Raw genomic sequence first — 9,492 nt, forward strand, 5'->3', positions numbered from 1 at the left:
GTGTCCAACCACTGATAAGGAGAAACAAGCAATGGATAAAATTCCTTATGCCTCAGCTGTTGGAAGCTTGATGTATGCTGTGGTGTGTACTAGACAGACATTACTCATGCGGTTGGTACTGTAGGTCGTTTTCTCTCTAATCCAGGTAAAGAATTCTACTTTTCATGCAAAATCTAAACATATTAATGATAGGTATTACTGGATACGGGATGTGTTAGATTCCAAGTTGTTGGAACTTGAGAAAGTTCACACTGATGACAATGGTATTGATATAATGACAAAAGCATTGTCAAGAGATAAGCTTGAAACATGTTATTTGATTGCCGGAATGGCGAGGACCTCCACCTAGACGAGAAGGGGGAAATTTGTTGGGTTTTTCTCTCCTTTGTGAGGCCCAAGCCCAACTTTTTGGGGATGTATTCTTGCACCCTAGTGTCACAACCCTAATTCAGATTTTGGGGTCAATTTGAGAGTGAGAGTATAGCCACCAAAGTGAGATAGGAGAGGGAAAACAAAATTCCCGTTTTAAGCCAAAGCAGCAAATTTCAAATGGCAGTTTCTCATTCGTTCACCGTTGGATCGGCTTGAAATTTAAACTGTATGTTTCTATCATCTTGTTCTTCATTCTAGTTGACGAAGATGTTGATTGGAGGTTCGCAGTGGGAGAAATTGGCTTCGCAAGAGAGAAATTAGGTTTCCCATTTTTTCACAAAGCAGCAATTTTTGAACGACAGTTTCGCATTTTCCCCATTGGATCGATGTGAAGTTTGGACTATAGATTCTTCACATCTTTTGCTTCTTTCTGAATGGTGGAGATTTTAATTAGATGTCTTCAGAGGGAGAAATTGGCTTCGATAGCAGCTCTGTTTTCTTGGGTACTTTTCATCTTCTCGCTTCTCATTTGTAAGCTTTGGTGCTTTGATGATTTGGCTGGCTATATGCACGTTTTTGTGCTTTGTTTGAGATTCTCTTGTACCTCATTTGATTATAGTAGAACTATTTCATTGGTTTGGACGACCCGTGGTTTTTACCTTTCACAATGAGGGAGTTTTCCACGTTAAAATCTCGGTGTGTTCTTATTATTGCTTTACTTACTGTATTTGCTTGTTATAGTTGCTGTCATATTGTATTGTGAGTGCTTCCATATTGTTCTTATAATGGATATTTATGTTGTTTTTGTTGCTAGACTCTTTCAAAAAGCACAACTTCCTAATCCTTTTGCCACCCTTTTACAAGAGGTCGAGTGAAAGATCAAAGAAGAAGAAAAACAATAAAAATGATATATAAGAATCTTAATAAGATCCTCAGAGAGTCAAGCAAAAATATGAAAAAATCATTTGCAAATATTGCTTTTGTGTGTGCTTTATATATAATTATATTCTAAATATGCTTGATGAAAACTATTTGAGAATTTCTTATCAGTAATATTTTTTCAATTTCAAATTGGACATAACACTAGAACTTGTCAGAAGAAGAAGGATGATATAATAGCAGCATAAATAATATTTTTTCATCTTTATAGTTTTACTAGAAATACAAATCAAGTTGAAGGAAGAAGATGAAGGGATAGAGATACAGTTAATGAATTTTTTTCATATATCAAGAGTAAAATATATTTTTTAAAATAATGTGTACTCTGTCCATTATAATTACCAAACATAATACTTTTTGACCGTATCTTTGTGTATGTGTGCCTGTCTCAATATTTATGTCTTTATGTCTGTGTATCAACCTTTATAAAACATGAACTAAACAGAACGTAACAGCACCAACCGTCGTGCCGATTACCGCACCAAGACAGAATGTACCTGTAGTAGATCCAGAACACATCCCAACACCAATATAACATGATATAAAACAAGTATTGCATTTTGCAACACCCCAGTAAAAATAACACAATTTAGCATCTTGGCTTGTGATTTAGTGTGCACTTTATCAATTCATATTTTTGTTTAATTCTTATTGATGGAATTTAAATGCTTTGTAAATAGATGGCACCAATTATTTCACCTACAATGATGCCACCTTTAACACAATCAACAGCAATAACGCCACCTCTTAAATTTCTAATACACATTTTATCCTCTAACAACAAGAAGTTAACCAAAAAGAAGAACACAAATAAGCCTCTTCCAATTCTTTTTAACATGAGGCCCCTTCAATGAGCAACCCCTCATTAAGGTCAAGTGTGAGCCAAGCAACCATGATGGGTATAATAATATAAGAAAAAAAATCATTTCAAAATTTATATTTTTTTTTATAAAACAAATTATTGAATTGAATATGAATCTTATTTATACGATATTGAATGAATTTGTACTTTTTAACTTTCTTTTTTAAATTTGAAAATTGTCCATTTTCATAAAATAAAAAAGGTTTAATTGCTCTATTGGTCTCTATAATTTCGCGAAATTTTCAATTAGGTCCCTATACTTTTTTTCCTTTTAATTGAGTCCTTGCACCAAATTTTTTTTAATTAGATCCCTACACTTTTTTTCTTTTATTTAGGTTCCTACACCAATTCTTTTTTTTTAGTTAGATCCCTATAAAATTAAGCCAATTACTACTAAGAGGGACTTAATTGAAAAAAAAAATTAGTGCAGGGACCCAATTAAAAAGAAAAAAAAGTATAGGGACCTAATTGAAAATTTTACGAAACTATAGGGACCAATAGAGTAATTAAACCAATCAAAAAATAAAAAGATGAATTATTATGTATCGATTGAATAAAAAATTCTTCATAATTCCATAATTGATCAATTCAATTACATACTGGATCCAAATAAAATTTGATTCGGAACGATAAAAGTAAGGTGTGACTTAAAAGACATGATTAGATTAGTTGTGAATTTTTTTATCTACTATTTTTCTTTTAGTATATGAAAATAGGAGTATTCTTGGCTTAACATAGTTTGTTTTGTTTCACCGGAAAGGGGTTGATCGATGATCTAAATAATACATGGTAGAGTTCAATGTGATTTTTGTTTTCTCAAGAAGAAGTATAGAAGGGTAGCAAAAATTAATAAAATAAATTAGAACAACTTATTAAGTATCTTTTTTATAGGAAAAGTGAAAAAATAAAATTTGAAATCCTTTAAGTAATATCTAAACCTAATGATTCAAGGGAAATCTAAAAGATCCTAGATCAAATAAATATCTATTTAAAATTGTCGCATTAATTCTATTACTCCAATAATTCTATTACTTTCATTGAATACAATGAGGAGAAAAGGATTAGATTAGAAGAAAAAATATGCGACAATAAAAGATGGGTACTAGAATTGATGAAAAAGAATTCTAACACATATGGTGATATACATAGTTAAATAATACTATATGTTCTCTCAAAAAGAATAATTTTTTCATACCCACTCGCTTGTTATTAACTTATTATTAATTACCAATCCTAGTGATAAAATGTATATATTAGTAAAGAAAAGTGAAAATGTTCTAAATATTTTATAATTTTGTTTAATAATTTTTCTATTCATCTATTATATTTTAGTGATAATAGAAGAAAATATTCTGTATAAAAATAGTGGTCTAATTCTATGTTATTTTATAGGTACTTAGAATACAAGTGTGGATTAAATAACTTAATAGATTATTTTGATCCCGTTGAAAATACCAGTGCAAGTGAAGACCCAATTTTGTTTGGTATGAAAAAAGACTTTTCTAGCTAGAATAACAATGACAATTTTAGTTAGAATAATGTTGATTATTTAGTTGATGTCAAAAACATTAAAAAAATTTTATCTAATAAAATTCTTTTAATTAAGGATAACAATAGCCAAAGAAACCGTTATTATATTGATATTGAAAGTTAATTTTTGAAAATTTTTAATTATCCTTCTTTTCTAAGTGAATCAAAAATTTTTTTTGGATAATTATAAAAAGAATTGTAGCTATTTGAATAAGTTTCTAAGAGACATTATAATCATACATGTATGATACTAAATCGAGTTAAAAGAATAGCATTATAAATTACATTGAAAGTTATCTTCGTTTTTAAATCTATATTATTAGTTACATTTTAGATGAAAGTGATAAATACAATAATAATTATTTTTATACTTTTATTTGTGGTAAAGGCAGAAATAGTAGTAAAAGTGAGAGTTCTTCCATAAAAACAATTATCACGAATGAGAATTTAACTAAAAGAGAGAATTCTAAAGATCTTAATGAAACTAAAACATACAAGTATTTATGGATTGAATGCAAAAATTATTGTGGATTAAATTATAGAAAATTTCTTAGATAAAAAATGAATATTTGTGACACTACAAAAAAACGCTGAGAACTGTTGAATTTATTGTCGAATTTAGCGGCAATGATTACAGTTGGATTTAGCGACGAGTTTGATGAGGAATTCGTCATGTCAAATAGTTACCAACAGATAGTCACTTTTGACGGTAAATCTGCTAGTAACTTTTGGTGGGAAACCACAACAAATTAATGCCAAACTTTAGCATTGGATTACCGGTAGAGACATTTAATGGAGATGCGTTTTGGTGATCCGTACCGTATTACCATCGGAAATATCCGCCGGTAAATTCAACAATAACCGTGCCCTAAATTAGAATCGTGAACCCCTCCCCCTTCATTTCGAATTCAGTCTCTCTCTCTTCTCTCACCCTCCACTCTTTCTAACCTTCTCATCTCTCCTCTACGTCAACCTCCTCCGCCGCCGCCGCTGCTTCAACGCCCATGCTGCTTCTGCTTCTGCTGCCACTGCACCTCCACCCTTTCTTCAAGATTTTTTGTTTGAACTCTAGTTATTTCAAATTCTATTATATCAAGTTAATTAATTAGTTAGTAGAGGTTAGTTAGTTTAATTTTCTATTTTAATGGATTTAGGTGGTTAGGATAGATTAGAATAGGTTAGATTAGACTCTGAGATTGCTGAAAACTATTAGATTATTGAGCTGTTTGCTAATTTCTATTGCTGAATGTTAGAAAAATGCTTGACTGTATTAATAATGATTGAGTTGTTTATATGTTACCTTAATAATGATTGAAAAAATTAACCGGTTGAGAAGGGTCGAGGGATATTTGATTTGGATAGAACCTTTGAAAGGTGGAGAAATCCGAATGTTAGGGGAGTTTTTGCCAAAATTTTTATAAGATATTCAATGAAATCAAATAAATTAAAATTGTGTTTTCGAAATTGTTATAATTAATTGTTGGGTTACTGTATTTTTGTGTAATTGTTAATTTGAATAGTTATTTTGATCTTAGTTTATGTTTTTGATTTTGTTAAGTTGGTGTTATGATAAATATTTATGGTATTTACAAGAGCACTATATATGTATATATTCATTTTTTATTTTATTTTAATTTACTAAACTAAAACACTTTTAGAATTATTTGTTATTTCTTGAGTTTCTTCTTATGTTATTATTTATTGATGTTTGTTATGTTATTAATATGTTACTAATATATTCGATATACAGACATGACGACAGGTAGCAGAGGTAGGTCGAGTAGGTTATATGATCGAGGTAGAGGGTAGGCTTCCACCAAATTTCCAGGGCTGCATAGTCATCGCCCTCTACCCTGGCTGCCCTGTCACCCCTGTGACATCACAAGTGGGTCCATCGGACCAGCAATTCATCATAGTCCCAAACTCGAACTGGATGCCTCCTTCTGCTACGTCCCTTGCAGATGCAGCAACAATGTCGATAGAGCCCGTGGTGGGTGATTCCTTCAATGTCCCCGAATAAGATGCTCCTCCACCACCGCCCGTCATCCGGCTAAGAGTTTGGCTTGATAGCATGCAGTCGTCAATTTTATTTTTTAATATTAATTTTGTTTATCTTAAGTTTGTTTATGTTAAGTTTGTTTATCTTATGTGTTTTTTAATGTGAGATTTTTTCTCTGAGAGGTTTGTACCAAACCCCAATGCTTGCACACAAGAGATATCCGAGGTCATTAAATCTATGTACGACCACCCGTAGCCGATGTACATGCAAATCTCAGCTAATGTGAGAGAGCGTTGGTTTCAAAAGTAGGTGGTAAGAACCCAACTTCGTTTGAATTACTTAACTATGTAGGAACTGTATTTTATTCCGACTAACTAATCTTGGTAAATCACTCTGTGAAGTTTAAATTCATATGGAATGCATAACACAATGTCATGATCAGGAAGATCTATGACCACCGGATAGCCAAACGTTTTCAACAGATGATGAGCGGCGTTTATCAGGGGAAAGACCACCTAACATCGTAGATCCATTCAAACATCAAGCATGAATTGGAGGCCTATTTTAAAGATAACGAGGGGTTCAAGTGTCGCCGTTTGACGAACATCGCTAATAGGGCTTCACCCAGGTCGTCGAGGTATACGGGTGGGTCGGAGACCTTCTTGAAGACGAAGACCAGACTGGTAAGAATTTTTGCATTGTTTAATGTTTTAGTAGTTACTTGAATTAGTTTCTTTTCTTTTTTATTATCAAGTTAATTAATTAGTTAGTTGAGTAAATTTTAGTTTAATTTTTTATTTTAGTGGATTTAGGTGGTTAAAATATGTTAGAATATGTTAGATTATGTTCTGAGATTGCTAGAAAATGTTGGATGGAACCCTTCAAGGATGGCTAAATCCAAATTTTAGGGGAGAATATATCAAAATTTTAATAATATTTTCAGTGAAATCGAAAGAATCAAAATTATGTTTTCAAAATTAGAATTAAGATTTTCTGTATTTTGGTTCATACTTATATTTGTCTGTAATTGTTTAATTTGTTTGTTATTTTATTACTTGGTTGATATATTAATTTGTAGTCTAAGTCGTTGGATCGTGAGGCGACATTGGCGGAAACCTTCAAGTATACCCATACTTTGAAGGCAAACAAAGAGAGATTTACTGACGAGCGGTCTGCGGCCCATTATGTGAGTTTAAATTAATCCTAAGTTTCAACTTTATTTGGTTTAAAGTCAATTATTTAACTCTTATCCTAATCACAACTAACGTGTTACGCACAAGGAGTACACACAGAGGTTGGAGGCCGCAACCCAACAATTTCAACTGCCTAGTGGGCCGACGAAGCCAGCTCCGAGACTTCAATGGTAGATCCCGATAGGATTTGGCACGAGAATGCCTCTGAACTCTACAAGAATTGCCGTTTCGGGTTGGGGTCGTTCTTCGCCAGTGGCCTCTGCTCCTCCACAGTTGGCAGCTTCTTCTGCCTCTGCCTCTGCCACCAGCCTTGCTGATTCCCAGAAAGTTGTCGACCTGAGAGAGGATGAGCAGAAGTTAATACAGGAGCTTCACCAACAAGCAGAGTAGTCTGAGTAGAGGTATCGAGAGATTCTTGCACGCGTTGCTGTCAGCTCGGACTTGATGGAGAAGTTGGAACAACTCAATTGGCTGCGATAGCAGATGTGCGCTGGAGGCAAGGGCGCTGCTGGTTCCAGTGGCAACGCTATTAGTGGGGCACCGACAATAGCACCTCTTCCGCCGCCTCAGCAGGGGGACCACGATGCCGCCGCCAACGATAACAAAGATTACCGGGATCTGTAGGTTTAGGGTTTTATGCATTTTTATTTGTCTACTTTATTGTATTCTACATTTGTGATATTTTATTTCATTCAAACCATTTATTTTTTAATAAAATAATTTTTTTATTTTTTGCAACGTTAAATTTCTACTAACAATTTTGTTAACAAGAGTCTACTAATTATGGCTTAACTGTGCCACAAAAATTTAAATAATATAATTGACATTATCGTAGAATTTACCGTCAAATAAATTCGACGGTAATATGGTGCCTAAACACGTGAAACCATGCCAAATCCATTGAAAAGACCGATGAAAAATCTGACGGTAAGCAGTTTTCAGTGACATTTATACCGTCAAACCAAGGACGATGGTAAATCCGACGATAATCTATTTAACGACAGATTTATTTGATTAATCCGATGGTACTCAACATTTTTTTTGTGGTGTGAACACTGTAAATACCATTTGAAAATGATCAGTTCAAATAGAATCGAAACTTCAGTTGATCCAGGTACTTGGAATCCTATGGAAGAAGACATGGTCTCTACGGATCTCATTAAATTTCATTCGGAAGAGAAATTCTATAAAAATTGTATGGACTCTTATAAAAAAAAAGACAGGATTAACTGAGGTTGTTTTCAAATAGGTACAGGTCAACTAAATGGGATTCCTGTAGTAATTAGGATAATGGATTTTCAGTTTATGGAGGATAGTATGAGATCCGTAGTAGGTGAGAAAATAACCTATTTGGGCGAACATGCTAGCAATTAACTTTTACCTCTTATTCTAGTATGTGCGTCCAAAAGAGCATATATGCAAGAAGGAAGTCTAAGCATGACGTAGATGGATAAAATATCTTTTGATTTATATGTATTAAACAATAAAAGGTTATTCTATGTATCCATCCTTATATCTCTTACTACTGGTAGGGTGACCGCTAGTTTCACCATGTTTGGGTATATTGTTGACCTGATAATTACATTACATTTGCGGGTAAAAGAGTAATTAACAAATATCGAATAAGACAATATCCAAAGATTCACAAGCAGCTGAATATTTATTCCAAAAGGACTTTTTTTATTCAATTTTACCACGTAATCCTTTAAAAAGAATTTTAAGTGAGTTATTTTAACTCTATACTTTCTTTCCATTGTAAAAAAGAATTTTAAGTGCATCATCGTACTTATGATATATATATAATTAGTTTTGTAAACTCTGTCTATGCTATACCTGTGATACATAGCCAGTCCCAAGCCTAGATAAATGAGGAAGGTTGTGTTAGGCCTTTGACAGCCAACATAAAAAGTTAGTCGAATCTTCATGACATGGATCAAAGTTGTTATTGTGCTAAAGCTAGGTCGTCGTCCAGAAGCCACGCGCTGATGGCTCGTGTACAGTATCAAATGAGCAAGAGCCGCTACATCAGTGCTCGGATGTAGAGTTAAATGAGTAAGGGTTCCCACGTTTTAGTGAACGGACGAGGGTAAAAAAGCTAGTTCACAAAGAAAAAGGTAAAGATAAAGGTCGGAGTGACAGAAGGTTGAGATTTGGGACATGGAACATAGGCACTCTAACAAAAAAATCCATGGAGGTGGTGGATACCATGACAAGGAGGAAGATTAATATTATGTGCCTACAAAAAACAAAATGGGTCGGTACGTAGGCTAGGGAGTTAAAATGTGAAGAATAGGAATGGGGTAGGTATTATCGTGGATAAGCAGTGGAAGAAGGACATAGTGGATGTCAAGAGAGTGAGAGATTGGATCATCTCTATCATACTTGTGGTGGAAGGAAGTACTTTTCATGTGATTAGCACCTATGCACTACAAGTGGGTTTGGACGAGCAATACAAGATAAGGTTTTGGGAGAATCTAGAGAGTTTGGTCAAAGACATACCTTAGGAAGATAAGTTTTTCTTATGAGAAGATTTAAATGGCCATGTTGGAAGAGAAGTGATTGGGTATGGAAGTATTTACGAAGGCCATGATTTTCGG

At 33.6% G+C, this 9,492-nt stretch overlaps 1 pseudogene; it reads left to right on the plus strand.

The window, feature by feature from the left end:
* Positions 3,534-8,654, plus strand: LOC107646826 (annotated as a pseudogene).

The sequence above is a fragment of the Arachis ipaensis genome, chromosome B06, assembly GCF_000816755.2.
Source record: "Arachis ipaensis cultivar K30076 chromosome B06, Araip1.1, whole genome shotgun sequence".
Taxonomy (NCBI): Eukaryota; Viridiplantae; Streptophyta; class Magnoliopsida; order Fabales; family Fabaceae; genus Arachis; species Arachis ipaensis.